The 19,790-nt window shown below is 51.3% G+C and overlaps 1 long non-coding RNA gene across 1 annotated transcript; it reads right to left on the bottom strand.

Annotated features, from left to right (window-relative positions):
• Window positions 1-8,607: 8,607 nt before the first annotated feature.
• On the bottom strand, window positions 8,608-11,475 carry LOC125551197. The gene is made up of 3 exons (XR_007302236.1): window positions 10,819-11,475; window positions 10,077-10,196; window positions 8,608-8,889 (listed from the first exon to the last, which is right to left on the bottom strand). It is a non-coding gene; the product is annotated as an uncharacterized LOC125551197 (long non-coding RNA).
• Window positions 11,476-19,790: the final 8,315 nt, after the last annotated feature.

The following is a 19,790-nucleotide window of genomic DNA, read 5'->3' as shown; positions in this document are numbered from 1 at the left end:
TCATCTTAAAACTGAGGACCCCTGAACCGCTACTGGCTAGTGAATTGCTGATGGTTCGGAGATATATCAGCGACTTCTTCCTGGATCACTACATCAATCCCACTGGTGAAAATGAAGATTTCAGCATGTGTTCTCCTGAAACATTGAGTAAGAGTTAGCCGCTAAACATATAATAAATGGATCCATTGTTTTCCATCTCATGAGGTCTTTGTATTTAGTACACTATGATTAATTATGTAATGCATATATGTGCGGACAAATCATTGGAATTTAGCTACCATATGTTCAATTGCAATTGTTGCGAAATCTGATGAATGTTCTTCCTATGGACACTATTTGTTCAATTGAATATTGTGGCGAATTTTCTTTCTGCGTGCCGATTCAAAATGGGATATTTTTGTTTATTTGTTCAATTGAATATTGTGGCGAATTTTCTTTTTGCGTGCCGATTAGAAATGGGATATTTTTGTTTTAACCTAGCAATTGCTCCGCACACGGTTCAACAAAATGAGTGTGTGCGATCCACATCGGAAAGCAAACATCAATCCTAGCGGAACCGTCGGTGATACACAGTAGATCGCAAACGATTTGCAGCGCTACTACGTGTGTAGGTTCCCCGGAACCATTTGTGATATCGCGGTATCGCACACGAGAACTGGGAGTGAACTGTGCCCAATGCAAAATACAATCTCAGTTGTATCTTTTTAGGAAACGTGTGGGATCCCAAACGAAAAGCACACGTCACTCTTGCGGCAACCGTCGGTGATACCTAACAAATCATAAACGGTCTACAGCACTTGAATGTGTGCGAAGGGGCTCCTGAATCATTTGTGATAGAATATTATCGCATACGGTAATTGTCGGAAAACGTGTGCGATGGAGTCTAGCATGGCGGACGGGTTACGCAGAAAACTCGTGTGCGATGGGGCACAAATCGCACATAGTTCATATGTTGGCCCATGTGCCTTACATACTGTTTGCCAAATGGTTTGTTACGACAGACCGTATGGTTTCACTGCGTCATTAGAAACGCTTAATCACTGATACCACACGTGCGAAAGAATTTAGTGTGTGCTGCATCGCACACGATTACATTTTGGAAGGCCTCTGGATCACTGCTCCACATCCCCGGCGGTTTCTGGGTTGTGTGGCAAGGACACCCTATCGCACACACTCACTTGGCGACGGTTCCAAATGTCGTCGCGAAAAAGGGTTAAAAACCGTTTGTTTAGGACTGACGCGCACTAGTGTATGGTGCAAGATGGACGCCAAGATCATGGAGAAGAATCTACACAGTCCAAAACTCATGGTACTACCTCGCAACCACTGGTCAACTAACGCCCCACCGGTACAACCGCTCGACTACCGCCCAACTACCGGTACAACTTCTGTGATCAAGTGGCCGGTGCTACCGCCCTGCCTGTGCACAGTGAAAGGGGTTTTGACCCATGTATCCCCAACTTACCCCTTGGACTATAAATACTCATCTCCTAGCTCCGAATTAGGGCTAGCATTGGTTTAGCTCATATGATAGATAGAGCTTTGCTCATCCACTTGATACCTACTCCATTGGAGGCCAAGCCCTCCATCTAGGAGAAGATTCCCCAAGTGGATTCAAGACCTCTTCACAGAGAAGATCCCCTAGTGGATTCAAGTCCTCCTCTTGGAGAAGAACTAGTTACTTGTATCCCCCTTTGTTGGATTTGAATCATGTATCCCTATTTGTGTTCATGGATCTAGCATATGTGTGATTGGATCAAGTCAATTTGAGTGTTTCCTCTTGTTTTTCCCCTTGTGTTCTTCATGTGTTCATCATGTTCTTCTGGAATCCCCCTCCAAATCATGAAAGATCGGCCCCTAGGGTTCCACCCTAAATCATCTTGGTATCATGAGCCAAGGGTGATCACAAATTTGGAGTCTCCCCCACCATTTTCTAGCCTAATTTTGTGTGTTCTTGCCCAATTTGATAATCCCCACTGAAAATAGCTCCAATTTGTTTTGGTGATTTGTTGGTTTGATGAGATTTTGTTGATTTTGATCCATGGATTCGCTGTGTTTTGAGTAGACTAGCTTTCCCCACCATGAAATCCCCCCAAAAAAATTAGTTTCCTCATCAATTTTTGAGTTGGGAGCCATGTTTTCCGCCCCGATCTGAAATCTGGAAATTTTTCCCGTGATTACCGGTTGTATCGCTCTGAGCACTGGTACTACCGCCTAACCGGTACAACCGCCCTATCACTGCTTAGCAACCACTAAACGACTCCTGCAACTTCGACACTTCTTCGAGAAGAGCATCTCCGCCAACGTACTGGAGACCGTGCACCACAACATCAACCCTTCCCGGCCTACGAACTCGACATCAACGACCTCTTCACAATTTTGACACCATCAACCGTAAGCAAGGGCGGTAACCTCGACGACGTGCTTGTACATTCTCCCTTACCATTGCGTTGTTAACCCCTAGCCCTTTTTGCATCACTTGCCTATCGAGACTATCCATTGAGTATTGCCTGCAACGTTACTTGTGCACATTAGTGATCATCGTTCCTATTGCATATACATACCATATCTTCTTGGTACAAGCATCTTGGTATCATCTCTTGTGTCACAAGGTTGTCACCGCATATATACAATTGCTATCTTAGTTCGTGAAGTTGTGCATAAGTGGCCAACAAAAGAGCTCAAAAGAGAAAGAGCCAACAAGCTTTTAAGCAAAAGAGAATGATAAGAAACGAGCTTTTAAGCAAGAACCATATCATCATAGTACATTAAGATTGTCATACTCGATCATCTTGGATCATATCACCGGAACATAATACATATAGCATACTTGGGATAGAAGTCGTTGCATTTTTGCTTTGTAGGTTGTGCACAAGTCTTGTATCCTCCTATTGAGAAATCGTGCTAGTGTCTCTCTTGTGTTGTGCAACAAGAGCATTTTCCGTGGATTCCACATTTTGAGTTGATTCCTTGGTTGCACGACCCCATTTATCTGTCTGTGCATGTGTTCTCGTGTGCCACATCTTGCTATTGGTCTACTTATTGCATTTGCAAATTTGCAATATTTTTAAACATTATTAAATCTTGCTAACAATTGCATAAATATTATGCCACCATCCTCACCAAGCTCCACCAAAGGCTTTATTTTTGTAGGTGTGAGAATTGACGAGATCGGGAACCGATTGTGCTATTTCTGTGTTGCACTATTGAGTGATCATTGATCCATTTTCAACATCGGGTAAGGTACATTTGGTCTAGTTCTTTTCCTACTTGAACTCACATTTGCTTGAGATGATGGATATGCCAACTACTTCTTTGAACCCACTCTTCATTGAGCAAGACGAGTACCCGAACATCTACGTCCCCAAGAACCATCTCTTCGGCGCGCAAAGAGCTTTGCATCAAGAGAATGAAGCATTGGCCGACCGCATCGACCTACTTGCTACCGACTTGCGACACTCCGAGCAACATACAAGAGACTACTTCAACAACAATCTCGCCATACAAAAGGAGGAGAACAATGCAAGGATGGATGAAATTCATGCCTTGTTGGTCAACCGTTCTTCTACATCTTCGTCCTATTCAAGATGGAGCCACTCACATCGTCATTCTTCGCAATCTTCTTCAGATGCAAGTCCTCCACAAGCTCATCCACAATGTGACCAAGACCATGAAGTTCATCAAGCTCCACAAAATCCATTTCATGGCAATGGGTTACAATCACATCTCCGTGAATGTGAATGACTACAATGACAGGCTAATGAACCTCCGGTCCAAGAGCAAGCTCCAATACGCCAAGATCAACAAGAACAACAAGATGGCGAGGCCCCTCGATAAGAACAACATCGTCATGAGGAAGAAAATCTTGAATCCCAACGTGCTCTACGCGAGCTACACTAGTCCTCGATGAGTGCAGCTGCTAAGCAAGACTTCAAGAAGAGGCCATCCGACGAGACCGACAAGAAGAAGCCGCATGCCTTGAGGAGCGCTAAGAAATGAGGAACTGTGCAAGAATTCCACAACCTCAACGACAAAACAATCAAGCGGAGCATGAGGAGCAAGTGGCTCAAGACCCTCCTCCACACCAAGAACGTCATCCCCATCGACCCCCACACAATGAAGAGCAACGCTACGGCAAGCTCAAGTTCACCATACCTAAGTTCTCCGGAAGCAACAACCCCGAAGACTACCTTTCATGGGCATTGAAAGTTGATAAGATCTTTCGCTTGCACAACTATGAAGAACAGAAGAAGATCACCATGGCATCTCTTGAGTTCCAAGACTATGTCCTCATTTGGTGGGAGCAAGTCATTGAGCGTCAAGCGGCAAGAGGTGACCCACCCATCACAACATGGAACCAAATGAAGGATTTCATGCGAGCGCGCTTTGTACCCACATACTATAGCCGTGACCTCTTCAAGAGATTGCAACTTCTCAAGCAAGGCACAAAGTCCATTGAAGAGTACTACAAGGAAATGGAGATTGCCATGATTCGAGCAAATGTCACCGAAGATGAGGAGCAAACCATGGCACGTTTCTTGAATGGCCTCAACCATCCTATCAAGAAGATCGCCGAATTCCAACCTTACTCCAACCTCATCGAACTCATGCACCAAGCTACCAAGGCGGAGCATCAAGTGAAAGAAGACTACAAGTATGCCAAGTACTCTTCCAAGACATACGGTTCCTACAACCAAGCTTCAATGACTACACCGCCTTCTACCTCAACCAAGCCTTCTTCAAGCCACGGTGACAAGTCCAACTACAAGAAATCTTCATCAACTTCGACACCAAGTCGTCCTCCTACTACAAGCAATTTCAAGCTGAGAGCTTCATCATCAACGACTCCAAACGATGAGACTGACAAGACAAGTTCCATCAAGTGTTTTACTTGCCAAGGCCGAGGCCACAAGACATACCAATGTCCCATAAGGCATACCATAATTGCCAATGACGATGGCACATACGACTCTATGAGTGAAGAAGAAATGGAAGCCATTGAGCAAGTGGCAATGCACCGGCAAGTGAATGATCATGAAGCTAACCAAGTCTTTTGTGACAATGATTCGAGCCCGGCTATCGTTGTCTCCAAGGTAATCACGCTTCAACACCAACAAGAGGAAGACCAACGTCGCCACATCTTCCATACCAAAGCAGTCATCAATGGTCGTTCCGTTAAGGTCATCATCGACAGAGGAAGTTGCCACAACTTGGCAAGTGAATATCTATGTTACAAGCTACAATTGGTCAAGATGAAGCATCCTCACCCCTACAAGGTCCAATGGCACTATTTAAGTGAAGCACACCGTGCAAGTCTCCTTCAAGATTGGCGCATACGAAGACACTTTGGAGTGCGATGTGGTTCCTATGTCCGTTTGCCATCTCCTACTTGGACGACCTTGGCAATTCGACCGTGGCGTCATCCACAATGGAAGAACCAATCAATATATCTTCAAGATGAAGGGAAAGGAGTACGTGCTATGACCTATGTCACCAAGCTAAGTGATCGCTGACAAATAAGCAACCACCCATCATGGAGATAATAGTGAGAGAGCGAACCACCAAAAAGAGAGTGAGCGCCACAAACCAAAATTGAGTGCCTCCACGATGAGCGACAAGAAAAACTAGTGCTATTTGCTACCAAAAGTGAGATGAGAGAAGTGTGTGAGAACCCATCAAGTGTTATGCACTATGTCCTATTGCGCAAGGACAAGGCAACAAAAACTAACACCTCTCGCCATCTTCCTTTAGTGTTGTCTTCTCTATTACAGGAATTCAAGGATGTCTTTCCCGATGAGCTACCTCCAGGACTACCTCCTCTAGTGGCATCGAACACCGAATCGACCTCATCCTCGGCGCACCGTTACCGAACAAGGCACCCTACCGCATCAACCCCGAAGAAACTAAGGAAATACAAAGGCAAGTACAACAACTCATTGACAATGGGCATGTATGAGAAAGCTTGAGTCCTTGTGTCGTTCCGGTAATTCTTGTGCCTAAGAAAGATGGTAGTTTTCGCATGTGTTCCGATTGTCGTCCTATCAATGCTATCACCATTCATTATCGTTACCCCATTCCACGCCTTGATGATATGCTAGATGAGCTTAGTGGAGCCACCATATTCTCTAAGATTGATCTTAAGAGTGGCTATTACCAAATTTGCATCCAAGAGGGTGATGAATGGAAGACCACTTTCAAAACCAAATTTGGCTTGTATGAATGGTTGGTCATGCATATGGGCTTATCCGCAGCACCCGACACTTTTATGCATGTGATGCATTTTGTACTTCAACCTTACATTGGTGTATTTGTTGTGGTCTACTTTGACGATATCCTCGTATTTAGCATGTCTCTAGAAGATCATGTCACCCATCTTAGAACCATTTTGCAAACTCCAAGAAAAGAGCACATTTATGCTAATATGGACAAATGCCTTTTTGGTGTTGATAAGCTTGTTTTCTTGGGTTTTGTTGTGTCGTCTAAGGGTGTTCTTGTAGATGAAGCTAAAATTGATGCTATTAAAAAATTTCCACAACCAACCAACTTGCAACAAAGGTGAAGTTTCCTTGGCCTAGCCGGTTTCTATCATAGATTCGTTAAGGACTTTAGCACTACTACATCTTCCTTGCATGCCTTGAGTAAGAAGAATGCACCATTTGTTTGGGGACCATCCCAAGATACCACATTTCATGAGCTCAAGAATTTTCTTGCACATGCTATTTAGTTGCTTTGCCCAATTTTAACAAAACCTTTGATGTTCATTGTGGTGCTAGTGGCAACGGTATAGGAGGTGTGTAGAATCGAAAGAATGTCTAGAGAGGGGGTGATTAGACTAATTGACCAAATAAAAATCTAGCCTTTAACCAATTTTAAGTCTTGGCAGATTTTAGCAACTTATCACAAGTCAAGCAATTAACCTACACATGCAAATCTAAGAGTATAGTAGTGGAATGTAAATCATTGCATATGAAGGTAAGGTGAGGAGTTTGGAGGGAGCAAACGCAATGTAGACACAGAGATTTTTGGTGTGGTTCTGATAGGTGGTGCTATCGTACATCCACATTGATGGAGACTTCAACCCACGAAGGGTAACGGTTGTGCGAGTCCACGGAGGGCTCCACCCATGAAGGGTCCATGAAGAAGCAACCTTGTCTATCCCACCATGGCCATCACCCATGAAGGACTTGCCTCACTTGGGTAGATCTTCACAAAGTAGGCGATCTCCTTGCCCTTAAAAACTCCTTGGTTCAACTCACAATCTTGATGGAGGCTCCCAAGTGACACCTAACCAATCTAGGAGACATCACTCTCCAAAAGGTAATAGATGGTGTGTTGATAATGAACTCCTTGCTCTTGTGCTTCAAATGATAGTCTCCCCAACACTCAACTCTCTCTCACATATTTCGATTTGGTGGAAAGATGATTTGAGTGGAAAGCAACTTAGGGAAGGATAGAGATCAAGATTCTTGCGGTTGAATTGAAATATCTTGGTATCAACACATGAGTACGTGGTTCTCTCTCAGAAAATGAATGCTGGAACCATAGGCATGTTCTGATGGCTCTCTCCACAAATGGAGGATTGGTGGAGGGGTATATATAGTCTCCACACAAATTCTAGCCATTAAACACAATTTACCAAACTCGGTGGGACTGAATAGTTAAAGTCGGTCAGACCGATTTAGTTCAAAATGTGAATGTTAGGATTTTCGGTGGGACCGACATGTCAACTCGGTGTGACCGATTTCATTAGGGTTAGGGCATAACGTAATCTCGGTGAGACTGATCACAAGAATTGATGAGACCAACTTCTGTAATAGGCAAACAGAGAGTTGGTTAGGCAAATTCGCTGGGACCGATCGCTCATTTCGATGGGATCGAAACATTATGAAAAGGAAACAGAGAGTTTGTATTGCGAACTTGCACTACAAGAAATACGGTCAATTATGACTCCCAATTTTGGTCGTTGATTCGTCATTGTTATCATTTATTGACCCTTTTTTGACCAAGTTATGAAGGTCAAGAGTTGGCCGTCAAGAACAAACAAATGTGACCTTTTCTGAAATTTTCGTCATGGCCACCCTTGACCAAAATTAAGGTCATGGAATCTAAGACCAAAATTATGGTCATTAGTGATGAGCCTAGACCACGTAGGATCTGATGTGGCCGAGCCACATGGCATTGTCCACATGGCACATTTGATGATGTGGCAAAAATGATGACATGGATGCCATGTAGGAATGGTCCAAATCGATTGTTTTAATGGGTTGAGCCCAATAATCCAGCCCACTTCTCAAATTACTTTTGGGCCATATGCAGGGAACAAGCCCAACATATCATCCTGTTAATAATGTTCGTTCTTGGGCCGAGGCATGCAGCCCATTTATTCAATCCATCATTAACTGAGCCAGCCCATTTCTATCAAACAAATACATGCTGAATATTTTTTGTGTCAAAAAAACAACATTGGGCTTGAAACGGTCCAGCCCACTCACACAGTTTAGTATTTTTGTTCCATCCCTTACTGAAGGGTGACCAACAACAACCAATAGTGTCTCAAAAAGAAAAAATATATTATACAATTTTGCAGTCAACCAACACAGGAGAATATAATGACAATAATAATATAATTCTCCAGGATTTCAATAATTTAGGCCCAGCATTATCATTACACCACAGGTTCATAAGATGCACCAGCCAAAATAACACAACTAGTAGCTTAGTATCATTACCCCATGTTCATAAGATTGCACATGTCCATATTGTGCACTAGTAACCAGTAACATAAGATGGCACCAACCAAAAAAACACAACCAGTGAAGGAATGTGCTGAGTGAAGGAATGTTCTCCACCTTCCGGCACCTCTTGTTCCATAGCACTTTCCGTGTCAGCCTAACAAATAAAGAAAGATGTAAACATGAGCAGACAGCAGAGTACTATGTCCATCAATATATTGTAGTTGGTTCTGAATGACTAGGAAACTTTATAAGCAAACTATTCAAGAATAGATGTCCTAGTAGCAGCAATTTAAGAAGCTAACATCATAATACTAATACAGCACCTGACATTTTGAAAGAAAGGTGGGAAAAGCCAAACAAGCTCATTGTGCATTTTCTTTTTCAGCACGAGACACAATAATCATAAGTAACCAATAGGAAAATAACTTGCTATCTATAGGCCCTATTATCGGCAACAAGAACATTAGGCAATGAAGAACAATATATTTCCAATGCAATCTGTTAGCGAAACCCAGATCTGAAGTTTCAACATGTTTTGTCAACAACCAGGAGAAGAACTTATGTGAATTTTGCAATAAACCGATACAATATATAAGCTGAAAGTTCAACAAGACAGGTTGCTTTCAAGGGCTCGTAAAATAGACACAACTGCAGACAGGCTGAGTGTGAGAAACATTCAATTCCCATCACATGACAGCATATGCAATCTCAATAATTAGAACACCCATTACTGTAACTCAAAGATCTTTACAAGGGAAAGAGAAAGAACAGAGAAAGGTAAAGTGTACCAACAAAGCATGCACAAGACGCCTTGTTGGTCTTCTCTACTTCTGATCACTTTCCTATAATCTTCTTATCTCCCCCACCTTCACACACTTTCTATGTATATAATTTGGTGACATATCTCTGGCAAACCATTTCACCCACAAACTATAAAACAAAACATGCTATGAATAAACCATGCACCTAAAAACAGCAGAACCATTAAACCAGATGAGGTTACAGAAAAACAGATGAGATTTCTACTTGTGATATGAGTGACCGATCAACACTAGCAGTCTAACATCAGTAAGTACAATACTTGTTAAACAAACGCTGCCCAGAAGGTACCCAGGTTTCGGGTGATCGAAGGCCTTTTGTTTGCAGTCCCCAGCTCAAGAAAAACATCGAACATGCAGCATGCAAACTGATAAAAGCACATGGTGGTTGCAACGACAGCACAAACGGGCAGTATCTGCTACTCATGGTGGTTGCAACGACATCATAAACGGGCAGTATCGAAGGCCTTTCGATCTGCTAGTGCTAGCCATCAGTGGGGGATAGATCGGACCAAGTAATTACCAGCGATGGAGGCCACGCACGGCTCGGCAAAGTGCCCAGCGCAGGCGAGCGTCACCCTACAGCCCGTGTCTTCGTCGTCTACCATGCAGAGCGACCTGAATATCCCATCTTGACAGATACCTGCAACAGAAGAGTTCCGACTTTATATGCATGGCACAGGGATGTCGTATTGTAATGCACTGCGTCCATTTAGAGCCCTGGTAGTTAAATTCAATGTGGCGAGTGCCGAGTGGTGAGGCCAACAATAAGACTGCTGCTACACAAACAGAAATCATGTCCTGAAATTGCATATATTGACTGACGTGTCTTTCTACAGTTGTAGAACATGTTAAGCACCCTGTATATAAGCTCATATTTTTTTAATTGCTTCGGAAGTACTTGGTAATACTTTGCTCAACTTCATACAAAAACCATAGTAGTTTGCACTGATTATCGCACTATTAGGTAGCGGGGCTCTGGAGCTTTCTACCAAGGTTGAAGACAGCATATCGGCAGTATTGCATTTGTTAGGCAAGCTGCTGCAAAAGGCAACATTTCCCCCCACTGAGACACGGACGACCACCTTGTCTGCAGTGATGTGCCCAACGCAGGGCAATGCAAACTGCTAGCACATTTCAGCAAACATCTGGAGTGCAGCTAAACAATGGCGGCAGACACCGATAACGGCTTCGAGACACGCAGTCCCAGTACAAGAACACACATAGACACACAAGCAGGATCCTTCCAAGCTGAGCCACCTCACCAGACGATCTTCGGGCGCGCGGACGAGGTTGGAGTCCTTGGACGGCGCGGCGCCGGCGAAGGCGGAGGCGTCGAGGTGGCCCTTGTGGAGGAGGAGCTCCATCAGCGCGACCCACTCCGGCCACGGGTGGGCGATGTCCGAGGAGGACGCTCACCACCTCCGTCCCGAACTGGACCAGCCCGAGGAGGTTGAACCTGCGCGGAGCCCGGGGTGGGCGACGGAGACGAGCCGCCTGAGACGCACAGTCGGTGGACGCATCACCGCAGCCGAAACCCTAGCCACGGGCAAGGGGCCGCGACAAGCTTCGGATAGAGGGAGGGGCGGATCCAGTCGACCTCGAGGACGGAGGGGTCGGAGAGCGGCAGATCTGGCAGCTGTGGAGCTGCGAGAAGGGGAAAGGGGATCCCGGCAGCGAGCTATGGGAGGACAGAGGCGAAGATGTGGTTGGCGGCGGTGGGGGGCGATGGGGAATCGGGAGGATGGAGCACAGTGCACCGAAGCACGGACGCGCGCGCCGGCAAGGAAGCCAGCCACGGCGGCGCCTCTCTCCGTTGCGGCGGCTGGTCTGGGGGACAAGGGGCGGGGGCGGGGGCGGCGGCGGGAGTGGATCGGGGCACGACGGGGTCTGGGTCGGGGAGAGGGAGGGGTGTGCCACACGATGCTAGGGTTTGGGTTGGTCGGCATGCGTTTAGGAGATGTTGGATCTGTATGGTGTGGACGGCTCAGATCGGCTTAGGGGGGGTGATCCGTGGGAAGAGAGGTTCTGCATTCTGATTGCTCCGAAAAAAGTGACGTTTAAAATAGTTTCGAAGTGGTAAATATAGGGGGGTTTCTGAAGCAGCTACCAATAATATTTTCCGAAAATGGCACCACTAAAATTTTTTACTCAAGTTATACAACATTTTATGGATGATAACCAACTTGTATGCAATTCCGATCTTTCTACCATTTTTTAGCCATTTAAACAAAAAATAATAGTTTGCTTGTAGTTTTTTTGAAGGACTTACCATATATTTGTTACAAAATTGGACCAAATTAATTTTATAAAATACTAGGCCATGTTTAATGCACAATTGACCAAATGGTTGGGTGTCAAAAATTTGGATCCACGTCTCGTGAAAAAGACAAATTTCCACCAATTCAGCTGCAAGCGGGCCATATTTGAACTGCAACTGCCTCATAGTTTGCTCTTGTCGGCGTTCTGAGAACGGGGGTCCTCAGACTTGCCTGCCTGCGGCGTGGCTCAAAGGGGGCCCAGCGCGGCCCATCTTCACCAACACAAACCCAAGACCCTCGCGAGGGGCCAAGCCTCGCGAGGCGGACGACGCGGAGCTTCCTCAGGCGCGGCCTCGTCAGGCTGGCTCACGAGGAGGCGGAGAGATCAAGGCGGGGTACCTCACGAGGTGCCCGTGACGCAAGCCATGACGACCGGGGCGCCAGGCGGGTGCCAGCCCGCGCAGTGTCCTCACTTCCTCTTTGGTGCAAAGGGGGCAAGCGCGGCCGCGGAGTACCGAGGCATCAGGCAAAGGTTGCCGTTTCGGTGCAACGAGACCAAGACCAGGAGGACTACGAGACGGAGGTCACCGTGGAGCCCAAGACGACGTCATCACCAGAGCTTTGCACAGGCGAAGACTACTTTTGTCAGGATAGTTGATACTAACTGTCCCCCTTCAAATTAGCCCGCCATTGTTGGCTCCCTCCCGCTCGATATTTGGGAAGAGGATCAGGGCCTCTATAAATAGGACCAGCCACCCACAGAGCAAAGGGAGCCGGGGGGTTGGAAGGATAGAGAAGATCAGGTAGAGAGAGAGAATGGTGACTGAGCTCCTCCCAGCAGTTCATCGCCCCAGCCAAGAACAGACCCTCGCGAGGCTGTTCTTCCTTGTATTGTTCATCATCATCAGCCCAAGAGGCAATCCACCACACCACACACTAGAGTAGGGTATTACACCACAATGGTGGCCCGAACCAGTATAAACCTTGCGTCTCTTGTGCTGTTCTTTCCTTAGTTTAGATCCTAACAAAGCGGTGGAGTGCAGGTAGGTAGGAGGCGAAGTCTCCGCGCGCACCCCAGTGTTCGAACCTCAAGGGTCTGCCGGAACCCAAAATCCGACATTTGGCGCGCCAGGTAGGGGTGCGCTGGGATTCGTCTTCCACCACCCCGTTCTCCTCCGACCATCACGCCCATGTCCGACGCTCGTCGGGCCTGCGCCGAGCGCCGGGCCGTGCTCGCTGCCCGCGTCGCCCAGACGGCCCCTGTCGGCGGGCGTCCTCGTCGTTCCCCGTCACCTGCCGTCAACGCCGCCACCATCCCGGCGGGGGACGAGCAGCAAGCATCATCCCAGCATCCGTCCGTGCGGCAAGACGGCCGCACCGCAACTCCCTCGCTCACCCCAGCTGGTTCTTCGTCCCGCGCGCTTCGCGCGCCCATGGAGCCCCGCAACCTCTCCCCCGCCCATCGCGCTGCACCAACACCCACGGTCATCGCGGCCCTCTTGGGCGACTCGCAGGCACCGCCTACAAGTCACCACGTCAAGTCGTTCATCCGCCGGGTCAGCGCCGCTTCCACGCGGCAGGGGGCTCCCCTGGACCGGGCGGCGCCCGAGGCGGGCCTGACCTTCAGCTCGGAGGACCACCCCTCCAACTCGGCCTGCTCGGGTGCGCTCCCCATGCTGTGCACCCCCACCATCTGCCAGGTGGCCGTCACCAGAACCCTCATTGATAGCGGCGCGGGCCTCAGCATGCTCTCGGTCGAGACCTTCAACCTCCTCTGCATACCCCTGGAACGGCTGCAACCCAGCCGGCCCTTCTCAGGCGTTGGGGGCAAGTCGTCCAGCTCCTTGGGACAAATCCTGCTCCCAGTGACCTTCGGCACCTACGACAACTTCCGCACGGAGCTGGTCGACTTCGACATCGCCCCCATCGACCTCCCCTACAACGCCATCCTCGGCTACCCAGCGCTGGCCCAGTTCATGGCCACGACGCACTCGGCATACAACCTCATGAAGATGCCCGGGAGCAGCGGTGTCCTCACTGTGCACGGGGACACCGGGGACGCGCTACGGGTGCTCAAGCTCGCCTTCAAGACGGCGGCGTCGGTGCAGCCCGCCGACTTGGAGACCCCCGGGCCCAAGGGGGCTGCACCCGCCAAGAAGAAACAGTTGTTCACCCAAGACAAGGTAGAAACCAAGCAGATACCCGTCGATGAGGACGGATCCACCAACGCCACTTTCATCATAGGCGCCCACCTTAAACCCGAGCAGGAGAAGGCCCTGGTCGGGTTCCTGCACGCAAACAAGAAGGTATTCACTTGGGAGCCTGACCAGTTGGCAGGGATCCCCAGGAGTGTAATTGAGCATCACCTCAACGTGTGCCCCAACGTGCGCCCTGTGAAGCAGAAAGCCAGGCAGCAGTCCACAGAAAAGCAGGCCTTCATCGTCCAAGAGACCCGCAAATTAGAAGCCACTGGGGTCATTCGCGAGGTCCGATACCCGGATTGGTTGGCCAACCCTGTCGTTGTGCCAAAGAAGGGAGGGAAGGAGCGCATGTGTGTCGACTTCACCAATCTCAACAAAGCATGCCCGCAAGATCCGTTCCCGCTCCCCCGCATCGACCAGATTGTCGATTCCACTGCGGAATGCGACCTGTTATGCTTCTTGGATGCCTTCTCTGGGTATCACCAGATCAAGATGGCGGTAGAAGACGTCGAGAAGACAGCCTTCCTAACCCCGTGTGGGGTGTACTGCTACACATGCATGCCATTCGGGCTGCGTAACGCAGGGGCGACCTTCCAGCGGCTGATGCACATCACCTTGGGCCCGCAGCTCGGGAAGAATGTTGAAGCTTACGTCGATGACATTGTGGTAAAGTCTCGGGAGGCCGGGACCTTGATACAAGACTTGGAGGAAACCTTCGCGAGCCTCAACGCAGTGAACCTACGTCTCAACCCAGAGAAGTGTGTGTTCGGAGTCCCCTCGGGCAAGCTCTTGGGTTTCCTCGTGTCCCACCGAGGCATCGAGGCTAACCCAGAGAAGGTCAAGATGGTGGAAGACATGAGCCCGCCAAAGACCCTCAGAGAAATGCAGAAGCTCACGGGGCGCGTGACGGCGCTAGGGCGCTTCATCTCCAAGTTTGGGGAACGAGCACTGCCCTTCTTCCAGCTAATGAAGAAAAAGGGGCCGACAAGGCGTTCCAGGATCTCAAGAGATACCTGACCAGCCCACCGGTCATGGTGGCTCCGCGCCCTCAAGAGCCCCTGGTGCTTTACCTCGCCGCCACTCCCTACTCCGCCAGCGCAGCCTTGGTGGCAGTCAAAGAGGAGCGCCGAATCAAAACCGCGGCAGCAGCCTGAGACAAGGCAGAACAGGGACAAGGAAGGCCTATAGAAACTGCCACCGCGGCTGAGGAGGATCAGCCGCCGCAGAGGGGCGCACCGGAGGCGGAAGAGGCCCCTCTTCCAGATGGCCAGTCCAGGAGGCCTCATTACCTCAAGAGGCGCCACGGTCTCCGAAGGGAGCCACCAGCACCGACGCACTCCACCTCGTTGAGCATCCAGTGTACTTCGTCAGCACGGTGTTGCGGGATGCAAGGGCACGGTACCCCATGCCTCAGAAACTCCTCCTCATGCTACTGGTGGCCTCGCGCAAGCTGCGGCACTACTTTCAGGGTCACCCCATCAAGGTCGTCTCGTCATACCCCCTGGAGAGAGTGCTCAGGAGCCCTAATTCAGCTGGAAGGGTCGCTGAGTGGAACATAGAACTGCAAGCGTTTCAGCTCGAATTCAGCACGACCAGAGTCATCAAGGGAGCAGCGTTGGCGGATTTTGTGGCAGAATGGACGGAGGCGCCAGGCCTCGGGGCCGACGAGGATTGGTCCCTGTCCCCGGGAAGCGAGGCGCCAGAAGGCTGGGTCATGTACTTCGATGGGGCGTTCTCCAGGCATGGCGCTGGGGCTGGGGCGGTGCTTATATCGCCCGCTCAGGACAAGCTCTATTACGCCGTGCAGCTCTGTTTCCAGCAAGGTGAAGTGGTCTCCAACAACATAGCGGAGTATGAAGGTTTAATAGCGGGCTTGAAGGCCGCGGCTGCCCTGGGGGTGAAATGCCTCACCATCAAGGGCGATTCGCAGCTCCTTGTCAATTTCTCCAACAAGGTGTATGAGCCGAAGGATGAGCACATGGAAGCCTACCTAGCGGAGGTCCGCAAGATGGAGAAGCAGTTCTGGGGGTTGGAGTTGCAGCATGTGCCCCGTGGCACCAATCAGGAGGCCGACGACATCGCCAAACGGGCGTCCAGGCGGTTACCTCAGGAGCCTGGCGTTTTCGAGGAGCGGCTCTTCAAGCCATCAGCCCTGCCGTCATTATCGAACACAGCTCAGCCCCGGGAGGAGCTCCCCAGCCACCTGCCTCAGGGGCCCCGGCCTGTGGCCCGGCCTCAAGAGCACGCCTGCTCCTGACGATGGAACCTCAGGAGGGATGTTGGATCGCGGAGCTCCGGAGTTACCTAACGCAAGGGACCCTGCCGGAGAAGGAGGAGGAAGCGGAGCGAGTGGCACGCCAGGCCACGGCATACTGCATCAAGGATGGAGAGCTCTACCGAAAGCGGCTAAACGATGTATCCCTATGCTGCATCTCCAGGGAGCAAGGGAAGGAACTGCTGGAAGATATACATGGCGGAGACTGTGGACATCATTCATCATCATGGACCCTCGTCGGCAAGGCGTTCCGCAGTGGGTTTATTGGCCCACCGCGCTCAATGATGCCATCGAACTAGTGAAAGCTTGTGAGGCCTGCCAGTTCCACGCCAAGCAGATCCATCAACCAGCAGGAGGCTTGCAGACTATACCCCTTTCGTGGCCATTCGCAGTCTGGGGGCTGGACATCTTGGGCCCGTTTTCTCGGGCGCCCAGGCGCTACCGCTACCTCTACGTCGCCGTGGACAAGTTCACCAAGTGGGCTGAAGTAGAGGCGGTCCGCACCATTCCCGCGGGTTCCGCGGTCAAGTTCATCAAGGGCATCGTGAGCCGGTTCGGGGTGCCGAATCGCATCATCACGGACAACGGTTCGCAGTTCACCAGTAACCTCTTCAAAACATATTGTGCTAACCTTGGAACGCAGATATGCTACGCTTCGGTGGCGCACCCCTGAAGCAACGGCCAGGCCGAGCGAGCCAACGCGGAGGTCCTGAGGGGCCTCAAGACCAGGGCGTTCAAGAAGAAGCTGGAGGCCTGCGGCAGAGGTTGGTACGACGAGCTTCAGTCCGTGTTGTGGTCCATCCGCACAACCGCGACCAAGCCGACTAGAGAGACCCCGTTCTTCCTGGTCTACGGAGCCAAAGCGGTCCTCCCTCACGAGGTCAGACGTTGCTCCGCGCGGGTCCTGGAGTTTGACGAGGCGTAGCAGGACACCATGTGGGGGATGGACCTCGTGCTGGGGGAGGAACGTCGCCGAGAAGCCACGCTACGAGCGGCGAGGTACCAACAAGCACCGCGGCGATATCAGTGCCGCAACATCCGCCCCAGAACTCTCGAGGTAGGAGACCTCGTGCTCAGGCGGGTTCTCTCCAGGGAGGGGCTGCACAAACTCTCTCCCATGTGGGAGGGCCCGTTCAAAGTTGTTCATGTTTCCAGGCCCGGCTCCGCGCGCTTGGAGACTCAGGAGGGGGTGCCAGTCCAGAATGCATGGAACATCCAGCACCTCCGGAGGTTCTACCCCTAAAAAGGCCCAGAGCCTGTGAAGAAGGCGAATGCCTGTGAAGCTATCGCGTTTTGGAAAAGGCCCAAAGCCTGTGAAGAAGGCGAATGCCTGTGAAGCTATCGCGTTTTGAAAAAGGCCCAGAGCCTGTGAAGAAGGCGAATGCCTGTGAAGCTATCGCGTTTTGGAGAAGGCCCAGAGCCTGTGAAGAAGGCGAATGCCTGTGAAGCTATCGCGTTTTGGAGAAGGCCCAGAGCCTGTGAAGAAGGCGAATGCCTGTGAAGCTATCGCATTTTGGAGAAGGCCCAGAGCCTGTGAAGAAGGCGAATGCCTGTGAAGCTATCTCGTTTTGGAAAAGGCCCAGAGCATGTGAAGAAGGCGAATGCCTGTGAAGCTACCGCGTTTTGGAAAAGGCCCGGAGTCTGTGAAGAAGGCCAACGCCTGTGATGCTCGCTGCCCGTGACACTCTCACGTAATAATGAGTTGGGGCTGTACACACCCCGGAGTCTCAGGAGGGCCGGCCTCAGGCCCTGGGGCTCCCTCCCACGCCCAGTGGCAGCACTTAACTCTGCGCTGGTGAGAAGACGTCGAAGACTAGATTAGGTACCGGACACGGCTTTTCATTTGCTTTCCGCAGTTGGCTTGTTCCTTCTCTTTCGAAGTTTTATTGAAGTTGTTGCCGTCTTTGGCTTGTGGTTCTTTGACTTTTCACTCTCCTGCCTCGATTTCTCTCATGCAAGGCCTCGCGGGGGGGCGGGGCAGCTGAGCGCCCTCACGAGTGTTCCTATCCTAGTCATTCAAAGAGTTCGCGACCTGGGCCCATTACAGGAGCACCCCTCCAGTCCGTGCCCCATGGGCACCGCGACACAAACAAAGGGCCTGGGTCGGTCGCCCCCCACGGCCGGGGCCGGGAACTATCCACGCTCGGGCACGTAGCCGGAAGGTACGATAACGAAAGCAAAACGATGATTAACAGCAATAACCCAAACACGCCCCCGCGGGGCTCCACGCTACTGTCTTTGTTATGCAGGAAAAAGGAAAAGAAAGAACAAATCTGGTGCAGCTCGCCACACACCGGCCCGCAGGGGAGGCCCGAGCTGCCTCCGGAGCTCAGGCGGACTCCCTCTCGCGCTTCACCAGGGCGCGACGGCGGGCAGACACGTTGCCACCTCCCAAGCAGATACGACGGCGTGGAGGCTGACCGCGGCCACCACTAGAAGAGTCTCCGCCTGAAAAAGAACCGGAGAAGCTTGAGGAACCCTGAGCGCCGCCGGCCGCGTGAGCGCTGCCCTCTCCATCATCGCCGGAGCTGGGTTCCCAGCCGCGGTTGTCACCCTCGGGACAACACCCTGCGCGGCGACCATCTTCCCCAAACACCCTCATGTAGAGGGTGGCATCACCGTCGAACTTGAAGTGTAGGGTGCACCGACGGCTCAGGCCACGCGCGCGGGCAAACGTCTGCCAACCGCGGGCCAGGGACAGGCTCCCGGCCGCGGAGACCTCCAGTGAGACCCATGAGGCCCGGCTGCAGCAGCCGTCGGCCTGGAACCAGAGGCCGCCCGGAGCGCTGGCCGGGAGCTCGCCAAGGAGGAAGCGAGGAAGTGGAAGCCGGGTGCTAGTCGGCCCCGCCGACCACACGACGAACTCCGGCAGCACTTCAGCGGCGCGAAAGCGCGGCCTAGGGGGACGCGCAGCCGGAGCGCGCCTCCCGGCCGCAGCAATCCCCCCTGTTGCTGTGCTGAAGATCGCCCCCACGGCCGCGGGGAGCCACCATGGTGGCCACAAGATGTTTGCGAGGGCGCCCTCGGCCGCGCTTGGGTGGGGTAGAGGCGGGCTCAACCTGGCGAGCCTTCCCCTTCTCTACGGCCGAGAACCTCCTCGACGGGGCCATGAAGAGAAAGGAGAAGCAAGGGGGGATGAACTGGAAGGGCGCGCGCCGGTCCATACTTATAGCTGGCGATGGCCAACCAACGGCCCCCACGATCGCAAGTAATTATGACCCGCTTTACATGCAGGGACTTGTCCAATCCGTGTAGTTGCCGAGGCGCCATGGGGAAGTGGAGGCGCCCACGTCCAATCAACCGCCACGCGGCGCCCAAGGCTGCAGGCTGTTAGGGCCCGCGGTGCTTCGCTCTTGCCCTTCCGCCTCCCTGCATGGCCAAGTCCGGGCGCGCCTTGGGCCCGGGGGCTACTGTCGGCGTTCTGGGAACGGGGGTCCCCAAACTTGCCTGCCTGCGGCCTGCGGCGTGGCTCAAAGGGGGGCCCAGCGCGGCCCATCTTC

This window comes from Triticum urartu, chromosome 4, assembly GCF_003073215.2.
Source record: "Triticum urartu cultivar G1812 chromosome 4, Tu2.1, whole genome shotgun sequence".
Lineage (NCBI taxonomy): Eukaryota > Viridiplantae > Streptophyta > Magnoliopsida > Poales > Poaceae > Triticum > Triticum urartu.
This window is presented reverse-complemented; position numbering and strand designations above follow the sequence as displayed.